Raw genomic sequence first — 16,865 nt, 5'->3', positions numbered from 1 at the left:
TGATACCCTTTCTATGTGAAATCTAAAAAATATAAATAACAAATTAGTGAATATAACAAAAAAGAAACAAATTCAACGATACAGAGAACAAACATGGTTATCAGTGGGGAGCGGGAAGGAGAAGGGAAAATATAGGGGTAGCAGATTAAGAGGTTCAAACTATTTTGTATAAAATAAGCTACTATTATATATTGCACAATAAAGGAAATATAGCTAATATTTTATAATAACTATAAATTGAGTATAAACTTTAAAAATTGTGAACCACAATAATGCACACCTATAACTTATATAGAATCATATACCAACTATACGTCAGTTAAAAAGATATGTAGTTGGTTAACTTTTTTAAAGAAGAAAACACAAATAGCTTAGATACAAAAAGAGAACATTACTACAAATGTAGAGATTATAAAAGGGTAACAAGTGGATATTATGAACAACTTTATCACTGTGGGAAAATGTTGAGGAAGTATACCAATTCTTAGTAAACTAAAACTGCTAAAACTACCATAAAATTAGAAAAAGTGAATAACTTCTAATGAAATTGAATATATGGTTACCTTGCTTTATACATTAAACACATAAAAAAAAAACTTTCAGTCTCAAATGGGTTAATTTAACTAAAAAATGGAATATTTTCCAATTTTTTATGAGACAAGCATAAATTTAAAAGTAAAATTTTGTAACATGTTAAGTACAGATCAATCACACATCCCGAGACAAAAATTATAACTTAAATTAGAATTCATCACATTATAGAATGGAGGAAAAGTCACATGATCTGCTCAATAGACACAGAAGAAAAATACTTTCAATAAAATTGAAGATTCATTCATTAAAATAAAACTAATGGTAAACTAGGAATAAAAGGGGATTTTCTTAATCTCATAAGCAGTGTCTCCAAAGATCTTTAGCTGATAATAGGGTAAAGAAGAAATGTTAGAAGTTCTTTTTAGATATGATCTAGCATCCACTATTTTTCCTCCCAGTAAACACTATTTCAAAAGTCTATACAGAGGGAGGACAAGATGGCGGAGAAGTAGGAGGACACGCTCGCCCTCTCCCACAAACACAACAAAAAAAGCACATCTACAGAATAAATGACTCACACAGAACAGCAACCAATCGCTGGCAGAGGAACCTAAACTCCAATAATGGCAAGAAATTCGTGACATTTTTGGGCAGAACGGGAGAAAAGAGGAGAGTGAGAGAAGGTGAATCCGAGCGGGACGGGTGCTCCCGAAAGGGAACTGCGGAGGAGAAAGGGATCCGGCACCCTGGAAAGTCACCTACCGGGGGAAAGATCAAACAAACCGGAGGAATCCCCAGATGCAGAGAAGAGTGTAGCAGTAAGTTGGAGTACGGAAAAGCCGATCAAGAACCCAAAGGACCATCTGAACTACGGGCACAGTCACCAAAAATTGAGACGCCTGGGTGGGGGCTGGGCACCGAATCCTCGGCTCCGAAGGTTAGTCCCCAGGAAAGGGCCGGGGGACGCCTGGGTGGGGGCTGGGCACCAAGACCTCGCCTCTGAAGGTTAATCCCTGAGAAAGGGCCGGGGGACGCCTGGGTGGGGGCTGGGCGCCGAGACCTCGGCTCCAGAGATTAGTCCCCGGGCTAGGGGGACAGGGCAGAGCGGAAACTGCTTGGGAGGTCTAGAAACCATTTGACAGGGCAGAGACTGCCTGGGAGACTAGAAAAGCTGTCGCAGACGAAGGGAGCAATACTCCAGGGGCGGGGAAGTGGAAAGCCACATCAGAGGGAACCTGGGAGAAGAGCCTGATCTGCGCCCGTGCTGGGGAGGGGAGAAAAGAAGGGGTGGGTCCCCATAGAATACCCCCCCACGCCACAGCAAGCTTACAGGCCCGCTAGCTAGCTGAAAGCTGTGCTTCCCAGTGCATCCCCTCCCCCCACCCCCGCCACACCCTATGCTCTCACAGACCTGGGGCTGCCTGCCATCCAGGAGGGCTGACCTCAACAATTGCCTGAAGCCTACCACCGCAGGGGCTCTCCCTGCACAGGCCTGCTTGCCCTTTGGTGGGGCTACACTTCCGCAGAGCAGCACCAAACACCACCAGCCCGCGAGAAAAGGCCTGCAGCCCAGAAAAGCTAGAACAAGCTTAGCCAGGCTGTGAATAGATCGGCCTAATTCTCGGACGGTTTTTCTGAGTCGGGCTGCCCCGGGGAGGAGCCTCTTCAGTTTCCAATGGCCCTGCTACCCGCCCAAGCCCCCAGGGGATGCTCTAGTGGACCAGCTGCATAGGACTGCCAGCTCCAGGCAGGACCCCCTGCAGCCCAGAAAAGCTGCAACAAGCCTGGCCTAGTTGGGAAAAGATCTCAGATGGTTTTTCTGAGTTGGGCTGCCCTGGGGAGGAGCCTCTTGGATCTCCAACGGCCCTGCTACCCGCCCAAGCCCCCAGGGGGTGCCCCACTCCCGTGAAATAACTGCTCAGCACCACCAGCCCCCTGGAAGAGCCCCTGCAGCCCAGAAAAGCTGCAACAAGCTCGGCCAGACTGTGAAAAGATCCGCCTACATTCTCAGGCTGTCCTTCTGAGTTGGGCTACCCTAGGGAAGAGCCTCTTAGGTTCTCAGTGACCAGATAGCTGCTCCAGCCCCCAGGGGGTGATGCACCCCTGAAGAGCAGCTGCCCAACACCGCCAACCCCCTGCAAGAACGCCACAGCCTAAAAACACCAGAGCAAGCTCTGCATGACCAAGTGAAATCTGCTACCATTGTGGTGTGGACCTCCCAGTCCTGTCTGCCCTCAGAAAGCCCTCCTTTGCTTCAAAGAAACACTGTTAGCCCCATCAACACTCCAGAAAAGCCACACTGCCTCAAAAAAGATTAACCAACAACGCCAGCCCTCAGGAAATATTCCACGGCAGTGACAAGGCAAACACTGCCCGATAATGGAGAGTACAACTCCCTCAGGAGAAAGAAAACAACAAGCAAGATGAAGAAGCTGAGAAACCACCCCCAGTCAAACCAACAGAAGAACTCACCAAAAACAGTCAACAATGAAACAGATCTCTGCAGTCTGACAGACCTGGAGTTCAAAAGAGAAATAGTGAAAATACTGAAGGAATTAAGAGAAGATATGAACAGTAATGCAGACACCCTCAGAAAGGAACTAGAAAATATAAGGAGGAGCCAAGAAAAACTAGAACATTCATTTGCAGAGATGCAAACTGAACTAGGGGCAGTAAAAACCAGAATGAATAATGCAGAAGAACGAATCAGTGATATGGAAGATAGAATAATGGAAATCACTCAATCTGGTCAACAGACAGAAAACTGAATCAAAAAACTGGAAAGCAATATAAGAGACCTATGGGATGATATAAAGCAGGCGAATCTACGCATAATAGGAATTCCAGAAGGAGTAGAAAAAGATAAGGGAATGGAAAATATATTTGAAGAAATTATCGATGGAAACTTCCCAAATCTAAAGGATACTGGATTCAAGATACAGGAAGCACAGAGGGCCCCAAACAAACTGAACCCAAACAGACCCACACCAAGACACATCATAATAAAAATGGCAAAAGTTAGTGATAAAGAGAGGATCCTAAAGGCAGCGAGAAAAAAACAGAATGTTACCTACAAGGGAACCCCCATCAGAATATCAGCTGATTTCTCTACAGAAACACTACAGGCCAGGAGGGAATGGCAAGAGATATTTAAAGTGCTCAAAGGAAAAAATATGCAACCTAGAATACTCTATCCAGCAAGAATATCATTTAAAATAGAAGGGGAAATAAAAATTTTTCCCAACAAACAAAAACTTAAAGAATACAGCAACACAAAACCCATGCTAAAAGAAATACTGAATGGGCTTCTCTAAACCAAAAAGAAAGGAAGGAAAGAGAAGAAAAAAGAAAAGAAAAAAAAAAAGAAGAAGAAGAAGAGGAAGAACTAGGACTGAGGAAACTGCAATCAGAGAGCAGTCACTCAAATAAGCCATCATACAGATTTAATCATGAACATGCTTCAAACAAAATAAAATTAAAAAGAAAAAAATAAAAGAGAGTCATCAAAACCATAAAATGTGGGCAAGGGATGTCAGGAGGACCATCAGGCTAAAACACACAATTATGGGAAGGGGTTAGCATACTTAAAAAACAGGGCAACCACAAGCCAAAACCAAATATTGCATTTGCAAAAAATGAAAAAAAAAATACACTCAAGCAGATAATAACAAGAGACCATCCAACCAAAAAAAAAAAAAAAAGAAAGGAAGAATGGAGTACCATATAATAAACTGGAACACAAGGTTCAAATGGCAATAAAGAATCATCTATCAATTATCACCTTAAATGTCAATGGACTGAATGCCCCAATCAAAAGACACAGGGTGGCTGAGTGGATAAAAAGGCAAAAACCTTCAATATGCTGCCTAGAGGAAACTCACCTTAGGACAAAAGATACATATAGGTTGAAAGTGAAAGGGTGGGGAAAAATATTTCACGCCAATAGACATGACAGAAAAGCAGGAGTCGCAACGCTCATATCAGACAAAATAGACTTTAAAACAAAAGACATAAAGAAAGACAAAGAAGGACACTATTTAATGATTAAGGGATCCATCCAAGGAGAGGATGTTACTATCATCAACATATATGCCCCAAATATAGGAGCACCCAGATACATACAACAAATATTAACAGACATAAAGGGAGATATTGATGAGAATACAATCATAGTAGGAGACCTAAATACCCCCCTCACATCAATGGACAGATCCTCTAGACAGAAAACCAATAAAGCAACAGAGATCCTAAAGGAAACAATAGAAAAGTTAGACTTAATTGATCTCTTCAGGACACTACATCCAAAAGAAGCAGAATACACATTCTTCTCTAATGCTCATGGAACATTCTCAAGAATCGACCACATATTGGGACACAAAGCGAATCTCAATAAATTTAGGAGCATAGAAATTATCTCAAGTATCTTCTCTGACGACAATGCCATGAAATTAGAAATCAACCATGGGAAAAGCAAAGAGAAAAAACCTACTACATGGAGACTAAACAACATGCTACTAAAAAACCAATGGGTCAATGAGGAAATCAACAAGGAAATTAAAAACTACCTTGAAACAAATGATAAAGAAGACACGACCTCTCAAAATCTATGGGATGCTGCGAAAGCAGTGCTCAGAGGGAAATTTATAGCAATCCAGGCCTTTCTCAAAAAAGAAGAAAGATCCCAAATTGACAACTTAACCCTCCACCTAAACGAATTAGAAAAAGAAGGACAAAAAAGTCCTAAAGTCAGCAGAAGGAAGGAAATTATAAAGATCAAAGAAGAAATCAATAAAATAGAGACTCAAAAAACAATAGAGAAAATTAATAAAACCAAGAGCTGGTTCTTTGAAAAGGTGAACAAAACGAACAAACCCCTGGCCAGACTCACTAAAAAGAGGAGAGAAAGAACCCAAATAACCAAAATTATAAATGAAAAAGGAGAAATCACAACGGATACAGCAGAAATACAAAAAACCATAAGAGAATACTATGAACAACTGTATGGCAACAAGGTTGACAATCTGGAAGAAATGGACAATTTTCTAGAATCTTACAGCCTGCCAAAACTGAATCAAGCAGAAACAGACCAACTGAACAGACCCATCACTAGAAATGAAATTGAAGAGGTCATAAAATCACTCCCTACAAATAAAAGTCCAGGACCAGATGGCTTCACAGGTGAATTCTATCAAACATATAAAGAGGAATTGGTGCCCATCCTCCTTAAACTCTTTCAAAAGGTTGAAGAAGAAGGAATACTCCCAAAGACATTCTATGAGGCCACCATCACCCTCATTCCAAAACCAGACAGAGATACCACCAAAAAAGAAAACTATCGGCCAATATCATTGATGAATATAGATGCAAAAATTCTCAACAAAATCTTAGCCAACCGAATCCAACAACATACCAAAAAAATTATACACCATGACCAGGTTGGGTTCATCCCAGGTTCACAAGGATGGTTCAACATATGCAAATCAATCAGCATCATACACCACCTTAACAAAAAAAAGGTCAAAAATCATATGATCATCTCAATAGACGCAGAAAAAGCATTTGACAAAGTCCAACATCCATTCATGATCAAGACCCTCGCCAAAGTGGGTATAGAGGGAACATTCCTGAATATAATCAAAGCCATTTATGATAAACCCACAACAAATATAATACTCAATGGGGAAAAACTAAAAGCCTTCTCACTCAAATCTGGAACAAGACAGGGATGCCCACTCTCATCACTGCTCTTCAACATCGTTTTGGAAGTCTTAGCCACACCAATTAGACAAACAAAAGAAATAAAAGGCATCCATATAGGAAGAGAAGAGATCAAACTGTCACTGTATGCAGATGACATGATACTATACATAGAAAACCCTAAGGACTCAACCCAAAAACTCCTTGAACTGATTAATCAATTCAGCAAAGTGGCAGGGTATAAGATTAACATTCAGAAGTCAGTTGCATTTCTGTATACCAGCAATGAAACATTAGAAAAGGAATACAAAAATATGATACCTTTTAAAATTGTACCTCACAAAATCAAATACCTCGGAATACACCTGACCAAAGAGGTAAAGGACCTATGTGCCAAGAACTATAAAACTTTAATCAAAGAAATCAAAGAAGATGTAAAGAAATGGAAAGATATTCCATGTTCATGGATTGGAAAAATCAATATTGTGAAAATGGCCATCCTACCCAAAGCAATCTACAGATTCAATGCAATCCCTATCAAATTACCCATGACATTTTTCACAGAACTAGAACAAACAATCCAAACATTTATATGGAACCACAAAAGACCCAGAATCGCCAAAGCAATCCTGAGAAACAAAAACCAAGCAGGAGGCATAACTCTCCCAGACTTCAAGAAATACTACAAAGCCACAGTCATCAAAACAGTGTGGTACTGGTATCAAAACAGACAGACAGACCAATGGAACAGAATAGAGAACCCAGAAATAAACCCTGACACCTATGGTCAATTAATCTTTGACAAGGGAGGCAAGAACATCAAATGGGAAAAGGAAAGTCTATTCAGCAAGCATTGTTGGAAAACCTGGACAGCTGCATGCAAAGCAATGAAACTAGAACACACCCTCACACCATGCACAAAAATAAACTCCAAATGGCTGAAAGACTGAAATATACCACAGGACACCATCAAACTCCTAGAAGAAAACATAGGCAAAACACTCTCTGACATCAACATCATGAATATTTTCTCAGGGCAGTCTCCCAAAGCAATAGAAATTAGAGCAAAAATAAACCCATGGGACCTCATCAAACTGAAAAGCTTTTGCACAGCAAAGGAAACCCAAAAGAAAACAAAAAGACAACTTACAGAATGGGAGAAAATAGTTTCAAATGATGCAACTGACAAGGGCTTAATCTCTAGAATATATAAGCAACTTATACAACCCAACAGCAAAAAAACCAATCAATCAATGGAAAAATGGGCAAAAGACCTGAATAGACATTTCTCCAAAGAAGATATACAGATGGCCAACAAACACATGAAAAAATGCTCAACATCGCTGATTATAAGAGAAATGCAAATCAAAACTACCATGAGATACCACCTCACACCAGTCAGAATGGCCATCATTAATAAATCCACAAATAACAAGTGCTGGAGGGGCTGTGGAGAAAAGGGAACCCTCCTGCACTGCTGGTGGGAATGTAAACTGGTACAGCCACTATGGAGAACAGTTTGGAGATACCTTAGAAATCTATACATAGAACTTCCATATGACCCTGCAATCCCACTCTTGGGCATCTATCCGGACAAAGCTCTACTTAAAAGAGACACATGCACCCGCATGTTCATTGCAGCACTATTCACAATAGCCAGGACATGGAAACAACCCAAATGTCCATCGACAGATGATTGGATTCGGAAGAGGTGGAATATATACACAATGGAATACTACTCAGCCATAAAAAAGGATGACATCATGCCATTTGCAGCAACATGGATGGAACTAGAGAATCTCATCCTGAGTGAAATGAGCCAGAAAGACAAAGACAAATACCATATATCACTTATAACTGGAATCTAATATCCAGCACAAATGAACATCTCCTCAGAAAAGAAAAACATGGACTTGGAGAAGAGACTTGTGGCTGCCTGATGGGAGGGGGAGGGAGTGGGAGGGATCGGGAGCTTGGGCTTATCAGACACAATTTAGAATAGATTTATAAGGAGATCCTGCTGAATAGCATTGAGAACTATGTCTAGATACTCATGTTGCAACAGAAGAAAGGGTGGGGGAAAAAACTGTAACTGCAATGTATACATCTAAGGATAACCTGACCCCCTTGCTGTACAGTGGGAAAATAAAAAAAAAAAAAAAAAAAAAAAGTCTATACAGTATATTAAGATGAGAAAAAGAAATAAAATATAGATACTTGGAAGGAAACTGAAATTGTGATTATTTGTTTTTAATATGATTGTGTACATAGAAACCCCAAATAATCTAAATATAAAGAATAAGAATTAACAAATGAGTTAGCAGGTGTATTTCCACATAATAATAAGAATTTGGAAAATGAAGTAAAAAGATACATTTTAACAGATAAGTACTATGAAATTTTTTGGAACAAATTCATTGAAACCTGTGTATCTTTATATAGAAAACTATAAAAATAGTGTTAAGAGAAAGTAAAAAAAGGAGTAAACTAATGAAATGGAGGAAAAATCTATGTTCATGGGCTGTAAGATTCAAAAGAAGTCAAAACCCAGAAAAAAATTTTTGTTCTTCTGGACATTTGGTTACAAAGTTGGCACTGCAGAATGAAAGGGAAAGTTGATCTTTTTAATGAACTATGTTAGGACAATAGCATTTCCATATGTGAACAGATAAATCTGATATCAAGGATAAGAATCCAGGTAGTTTTTAGATTTAAATCTTTTAGGAGATAATATACCATAATAGGCTTGTAACCTTGGGATAGGGAAGGCCAGCACAGTGCACGTGCAAGTCATTTACCTGCTAGTCCAAATTCTTCATTGGATTAACGTGTCTAGTCATGTCTTGGCCATGGCTTGTAAATGGTTTGTTAGTTAATTATACTCCATTAATTAACTTCTGGAAAGAAAATTTAATTAGATTCTATTTAAAAGTTTTTTTCCTGCTCACGTTCCTTATGTAGGTGCCTCAGAATTTCTATAGTGCAAATTGGCCTAATGTTTTAATTTCTTTGGTAAGATTTATGTCAACAATTTTCAGTCTTAACCATTACATTTGATATACTAAAATCTATATTTTACCTCTAACTTTAGTAGAAATATCTACCCAATTTATATATGTCTGATTATTAAAATATACATGAAATTCAGATGGAGATTTTAATTTTAATTGCTTTTTTGTTTCTTTAAAGTATCAACATTATGAGTCCAGACATCCTTAAACAGAGAAACCAGAAAGTTCAACAAAAATAAATAACAGGTCTCAGGATAAATAAGGGTTGTTTAATTCAAATATTTTATCTTATGCTTCATATAGATTTGAAAAATGAAAAATAATGATGTGGTCTTAAATTTCAAAGAACGAAATAATTAAAAGTGAAGTCTTTTGTCACTTACAATTTACTTATTCCCATTTTCCTGCCTTGTTATCTGCAGTAAATTTTTATTAATTCTGAATGTATCTTGTATTCAATAATCACCTTCAAGAATTAACAGTAAGTTTTTTTGTGATACCCAGCTGACTCCTCTCTCACCTCTATCACTTAATTCTTAAATTCCAAAACTTAAGTTATCAAGCTACTATTCTCTGGTAAAATGCACTCATTATTTATTATTCAGTAAACAAACATTTATTTACTATTCCAAAATAGTAACACTTCAGTGAGCTTCAAATATTCAATATAATTTATTCAAAAGCTTCTAGCCATTCCTCCTCCTACTCCTACCCAATCTAATGTTCCTTTGTGCCAACGACAGGTGCCATACTCTAATTCCTGTCCCTATAGTTTCTAATTAGCAAAGTATTGCATAGTATTTGAATACTAGTGAATATTACCAATAACTTTCCCATTGTACGTTAAATTAATCCTATTTTGATAGTTTTTTTTCCTTATTTTACTGAATCCATTTTTGCATATTAATTTGATCTCAGAACAGTTGTCATTCATCTCCTTGTAGAAGCCACTAGTTTCTAAAGTGGTTCAAATCTGCTGAAAGCCAACTCACTACTAGGAATTAAAATTGACAGACATAAGTTTGCTGAGGAAGTGTTAGATCATTGGGCTATAAAGTGTAATGTGTGTATTTCCAAAATCAAAGGCTCTTTCCTCCAAAATATTGTTCTTTCATTCCCATTGTGCCACAGTTACATTATAGAAAAGCAAGTTACTTGAACTCACTTTCTCTTGTGCTTTTATACCCACAGAGCTTCACTTTCCTCCATGTTAATCATCAGCTTGATAACTTTCTTCTTTCTCTGTGCTAGGAATATAGAATCAATGGAATTCTCAGGTAGTGATCACTTTAGCAATTTCTGGAGACTTATTTTCTACATGCAGACACTGAGGTTCAGTTAGGGATTGCTCTGAGTTTACCAGTCTAGTTACACTATGAGCAGGAATGGTAGAAAGGTTTATTCTTCTAGTTTATTTGTGCTATTTATAATCAAGCCTGTGTTTCTTTATGTTTTCTTTAATGTACCTGCTTTTATTACAGATAGGTAAAATGATTGCTTTCTGGGGGGATGTGGCAGGCACCTTTATGTCTGCATTATCCATTTCCTTTCTCCTGTCACTTCTGCAGAATAATAGCCAAGAGTCAGGCTGCTCTTGGCTCCAGCTTACTGGACTAGAGCTGAGCAACTGACTCAATGAATCAATCAAAATCTTTACACTGTGAATTAGAAACTGTGAGATGGAGACTTCGAAAACATACCAATTCACCAGGCCCTACTACAGATCAGTTAAAGGAGAAAAATATTGGGGTGAGGCCCACACAGTTTCAGTTTCACTGCCAAATTGTTTCTAATGGTCAGAATTGAGAACCACTGATTCTAATCATAGTCTTTTAATACTCATTTTCATTGACTGTCTTACTTTCTTGGTACATATATGTCAATTTGTATATATATTTGTATTATGTGTATATATATATGGCTTATTCATATACAATATTCCAAAAGCATAATTTTGACTTTTTCTCTGATTCTGTCATATTTTCCACTAAACTGAATGAATAATTTTGATTAATATTCATGTTGTGACAGACTTCAATAACCACCTTTCTACTATATAACTTCATATAATATTTATCAGTTTGCATAAAATGCAATTAAAACAAAATGCAGAATTAGCTCTTGAAATACTACAAAAGTAATTTATCCTATGTAATGCTTTTCTGATAAAAATATATCCCTATAAAATAATAAATTCTATTTTGATTAATAGGTTCAATTGACCTTTTCTTTTAATTCATTTTTTATATATTACATTTATTAAAAATACTACAGAATTTAATTAATGTTTAACATGGAAAATTGTGTTTGGTAATTGGCTTAATTTTTTAAATAATTGGTTACATATTAAATCCTCATTTTCATAGAACACTGCTCATTACCAAGAATAATAATTCTAGTCAAGAAAATATTCATCACTTTGTTGGAGATTTTCTTCCTAACATAACAAGAAAAAAGTTAATTTTTATTAAATTACCTCTAGTTAGGGATATCAACTTAAAAAAGGCAAATTTCTTACCATCTCTAGCTTATAGTTTATATATATATGAACACAAGTCTATATGTATGTATGTGTGTGCATGTGTACATATATAGTTACTCAAATGCTATGTTTACTTAGAGATAATTACCATACATAAATTCTTGTTGGTTAATTGCTCACTAATTGCATTTACTAGCTCAAAGTAAAGCATTATTGTTCATTGTGTCTTTTATACTAAGATATAGATTTTAACCAAATCCTGTGGTAATTAGAATATATTTCTTGATGTCACAAAATTAATTCAAACACCAATAATTCATATTTTATACAAGCATTTGCCTACTCAGCCTAGCTAAAAATCAATCCCAAATTTCATATTTTTAGAGGAATATTGATCTAAAAGGGACAGTTTTCTATTCTTATAATTTCCTACATACATATATATAGATACATATGTAATATAGATACATAGATATATGATAGAGCTTGTTCTATTATAAAATATTACCACTATATTAATTGACTTAAATATTGAACTTATCACCTTTTAAATTATAATAAGTTCATGTTCTTTAATGACAAACTATACTTTTTCCAAGTTTGCATTTATTTGTGAGGCTTCTTATATTTTGATTAAAAAACTATTTGTTGAAGACCTATTACATCTTTTAAAACATGGTTAAAATACTTCAAGAAATCCAGAAATTAATTATTTCTAAAATAATATATTCTATAGCTAATATATTTGAAAAAAATTGAAAATGTCTTCTTTTGGAATTTAGAAATAACTGTTAAGAAATTGGCAGAGACTAAATCTCATATAACCACATAGAAATAACCAAAGATTGTATTCCATTGGCTTTTTTGATTCAAATAGAGTTCTTCAGGCATTTCCATTAAGAATCATGAATTAAATCTTATCTTTACTCAACTCTTTTAAATCTTTATATGAAACATAATAAAAAGAGTAAATGGAACCATATTTTAAAGCTTTTTTTAGTTGTGAAATATAACACATTTACAGAAAAATATTGCCCCCAAAGTACAGGTTAATGAATTGTCAGTAAGTGAACAGCCAGATAAGCTCTAGGTCAGGAAATAAAACATCTTAAGAGAGAAGAAGGCTCCATTATGCTGCTTCTCATATCTATTCCTGCCTAGAAGACAATCTCCATCTTGACTTTTGTGCCAATAAGTACTTGCTTTCCCATAAAGTTTAACCACCAAAGTATATATATCTCTAAACTCCGTATTTATTATGGTTTTGTTTGGTTTGAAGCATATATAAAACATAATAATGTGATTTCCTGGTTTGATTTCTTTCACACCACAATATTTTGATATTCATATATTTTTTTAAAGTCACTATTCATTTTTACGATAATACTGTTTCATTGTATGTGTGTACTGTAATGCCTTTATTTTACTGTTAATGGAGATTGTTTCTGTTTTTGAACTATCTGAACAATTGCTGCTATGAACATTTTTATAATGTCTCTTGGTTTACACATGCACATGTTTTTCTTTGGTACTATCTTTGGGGAAGTAGAATTGGTAGGTCAGACAGTATGTATCCAACTTGAGTAGTTGATGCTAAACAGTCTTTTTAAACCAAGTTAAGAAACCTGACTACAATTGTACTAATTCACACATTCCATGCTTTAGTTGAGACAAATTACAAGCTTTTGTTCCAAAGTTGCCCCGCTTAACATGACCAAGACACACACACATTGACTTCATTCCCAAAAGGAGGTATTTGAGAGTAACTTCCAGAAACTACTTCCAGATTTGATAACATACGATGATTTTTCTGAGTCTACAATTTCCAAATGATGTGATTATTCCTCCATTTCTTCCAAAAGCCCCATTATCTCAAATGTAATATGCTGATCAGTTGTAAATATAATTATGATATGGAATTGTTAAATAATAAGAGAAAAACAATAAATTCATCCATTTGCTTTCCTTAGCATGTCCTGTAAAATTCTAGTCTTGCAAATCGGGTTTCTAGACTGCCACTTCACTGGCAGCCAGTTGTGACAGAGATTTGGACTGTTTTCATCAGAGTGTGGTGCCACAAGAACTAAAGGATTAGATAGTCATTTCAATAAGAACTATGTGGTCGAAGTAAAATAGGCAATTTGGGAAATGTAGTAAGATAAGAATTAAAAGTGTCCATTTTATTTAGCAGGTTGAAAGATGTTTTTGAATTCATGGAAAACAATTTTAAGAATGAAGACAGTAGAAGCCAAATTGTAGTAGAGTGGGGAGTACAGGGGTGCAGGGCACAGTAAGGAAATTATGACAGGCTATCAATGCTTAAGGAGTTAACATGGGTCTTTGTTGGCCCACTGACAATGTGGCTAGAAATGTCATTCAAAATACCATGTTAAAGGAATAAACCAGTGTGACAGATATGAATCATTAAAACTAAAGTTAAGTGGGGTTTGGACATAAGCAGTGTTGAAAAGAGCAAAGTTGTTGAGGTTAGGGGATTAGCATAGTACTAAAATAGAGACACAGCTTACTTGGATGCTTCTAGAATTCTTTGCACTTATATTATGATCTTAAGTCTTCGATATAAAAACTAATTGGCTCATCTAATTCTATCCATATATTCAGAATTAAAATCATTATAAAGTCTCTTAACTGTATCATAATTCAAAATGGAATAGCCAAAATCTCTTGCCATAACAATGGACTTTTAAACTAAGGCACAGTTCCCTTGATAACCTTAGGGAAAATATGAACTAGAGACAGCTGGATATTCAGAAGACAGTCATACCTAAACTGAGGTTTCTTGTGGGTAAGAAGGCCAAAATGCCACCTGAACTCCTGTTTGGTCTGCACAGTGCAGTGAATGTGTTTCTTTGCAATGTTGTAAGTTTCAAGGTCAATAAATCAGGCATATACCCAAAATTGCTTTTAAAATTTTGAATGTCTCAGAGATCCATTGTGGCTCAGCAGTAATGAACCCAACTAGTGTCCGTGAGGACATGGGTTCGATCCCTGGCCTTGCTTAGTGGGTTAAAGGATCCAACATTGCCATGAGCTGTGGTGCAGGTTGCAGATGAAACTCAGATCTGATATTGCTGTAGCTGTGGTGTAGATGGGTGGCTACAGCTCCAATCTGACCCCTAGCCTAGGAACTTCCATATGCTTCAGGTGAGGCCCTAAAAAAGACAACAAAATTTTTTTTTTCTTTTTTTTAATGTCTTACCCTCAGAGTTTTTCAACAGGCACTTCCTTGTCTCCTAACTCCTATTGTGGTCAGTCCAGTTTTATACTGGAAGTCAAATAAAGTTTTGATGTAGGATTACCTAGATTCTCATGGAACTTTTTCAACTCTGTCTTTCAAATGGTTATTTCTTAATAGTTGGTTATCAATAATTTGTGTTTATCAATGAGTTTCAGTAACTTAATTCCTCAAAATTAATTTAATAAATTTTTAAACCTAAAGAAAAGTTGAGGAACTAATTTATAACTGCCTTTAAAAAAATCCAGAATACAATCAAGGTTTTCATATTGCTTCAGTTTTTCCTTCTAGTCTCTTTTAATCAAGGAGATTCTTCACATCTTTGTTTGTTTTTCATGAACTTTATTATTTTGAGGAGTCTGGATTAGTTGACTCATAAAATGTTCTAATTTGTTTTTGTTTTCATTTCGTTTTGTTTTCTACTCAGATTTTTTTTTTCTCTGTGAGAATACTACATGAGTAATACTGTGTAGTTTTGGTTGCTTCTTAGCAGTGGGTAATGTTAGACACTTACTGTTGGAAATTGTATGTTAGGCTACTTGATTGGGGTAGTAACTTCCAAATCTCTGCATCATTTTGGAAAATGTACATATTTCTCCAGCTCCCTATCTCTTCTTGTAATGGCTCATAAGATGGTTTTATATCTTTTGTTGATTATATTTTAAAGCAGTTCTACTAGTGGTTGCAAGGTGGTGATTTAAAAATTCTATTATTTTCTCTGCATTAATTACATGGCAGTCTCCTATATGCAAATGTTTCTTATTTTCTCTATACTTTTTTTTCCCTAAAAACTATTTATACAAGATATAGCAAAAGAAGACCAAATAAAAAGTGCACTGAAGGCAAAAGATTTCTCTTGCACTTAGTTTTCTTTTCTGCACAAGTTATCTTTGCCAGATCTTCTCTTTTATCCCTACCAATCTTGGCCCAATGCCTTCATATCTTTTTTTATTCTTTGCTGGATGTGGTAGTGCTTGAGATTTACTATTTAGCCACTTCAGAACTTCAAACAGATCACTTTCTACCTTTGGACATAGGTTTTTCATGAAATCATGATAATTACACATTGGGCTATGAGATTTTCACAAAATAATGTAATGTCTTTTATTTGAAACAGTCTAGTATATTGTTGAACTTTAGGAATTTGTCATGACAGTCATCAGTAAATTGAAAGCACTGGGCAGGAATAAGCATCAGATTCCTTCCTGCTTTAATTTTTTTATCATAAAACATTTAGGAATTTTTTATTATTATTTAGCTAATGTTATTTATTTATGAGTTAATTATTTGTAAATAATTTTACCACATTCTTTGGCAGAGCATAATGTGGATAAACTACATGTACAATTATTGAATAGAATAAAATTACCATGTAAAATAAACTCACATAAAAGTTGTACCTTTATGAAGCTATTTGGACATTGTTTTTAATTTTTACTTCTATTCCCTCTACCTTATTTAGAATATTAACAATGTGATAGTTTAACAGCCAAACATCACAATTAATATCTATTGGGATTTATAGGTGATAATTAATCACACATGTTTAGAATGGAGATGGACAGAGGAATTAAAACAATGGAGATAAGAAAAGAAATACTACTATTCAAACTGTTAAATCAGCTTACCCTATGTCCCAATGGACTCCCTTCTGCACCCCCACTGAGTGTATACATTGTGATAATCTAGATAAGAAAGAGTATGAGAATTCCAACCCATTTACCTATTCAGACAAAAGAAGGATTTTAACTCATATTTTTGAGCTTTAAGATCATTGGCAGAAAAAAAAATTGACCATGGAACTGTTTTTATAAAACAGATCCTGGGGTCCAGAGAGGAAGCAGGATCAGGAGGAAAATGGAGAATGTCAATCAGAGGAGCCCAA

The sequence above is a fragment of the Sus scrofa genome, chromosome 1 (assembly GCF_054392235.1).
Source record: "Sus scrofa isolate SSC_HxYL_T2T_F1_AM1 chromosome 1, Sscrofa_HxYL_maternal_Yorkshire_Landrace_v2.0, whole genome shotgun sequence".
NCBI classification, from domain to species: domain Eukaryota; kingdom Metazoa; phylum Chordata; class Mammalia; order Artiodactyla; family Suidae; genus Sus; species Sus scrofa.
The sequence above is the reverse complement of the archived record's forward strand: the minus strand, read 5'-3'. Positions refer to the sequence as shown.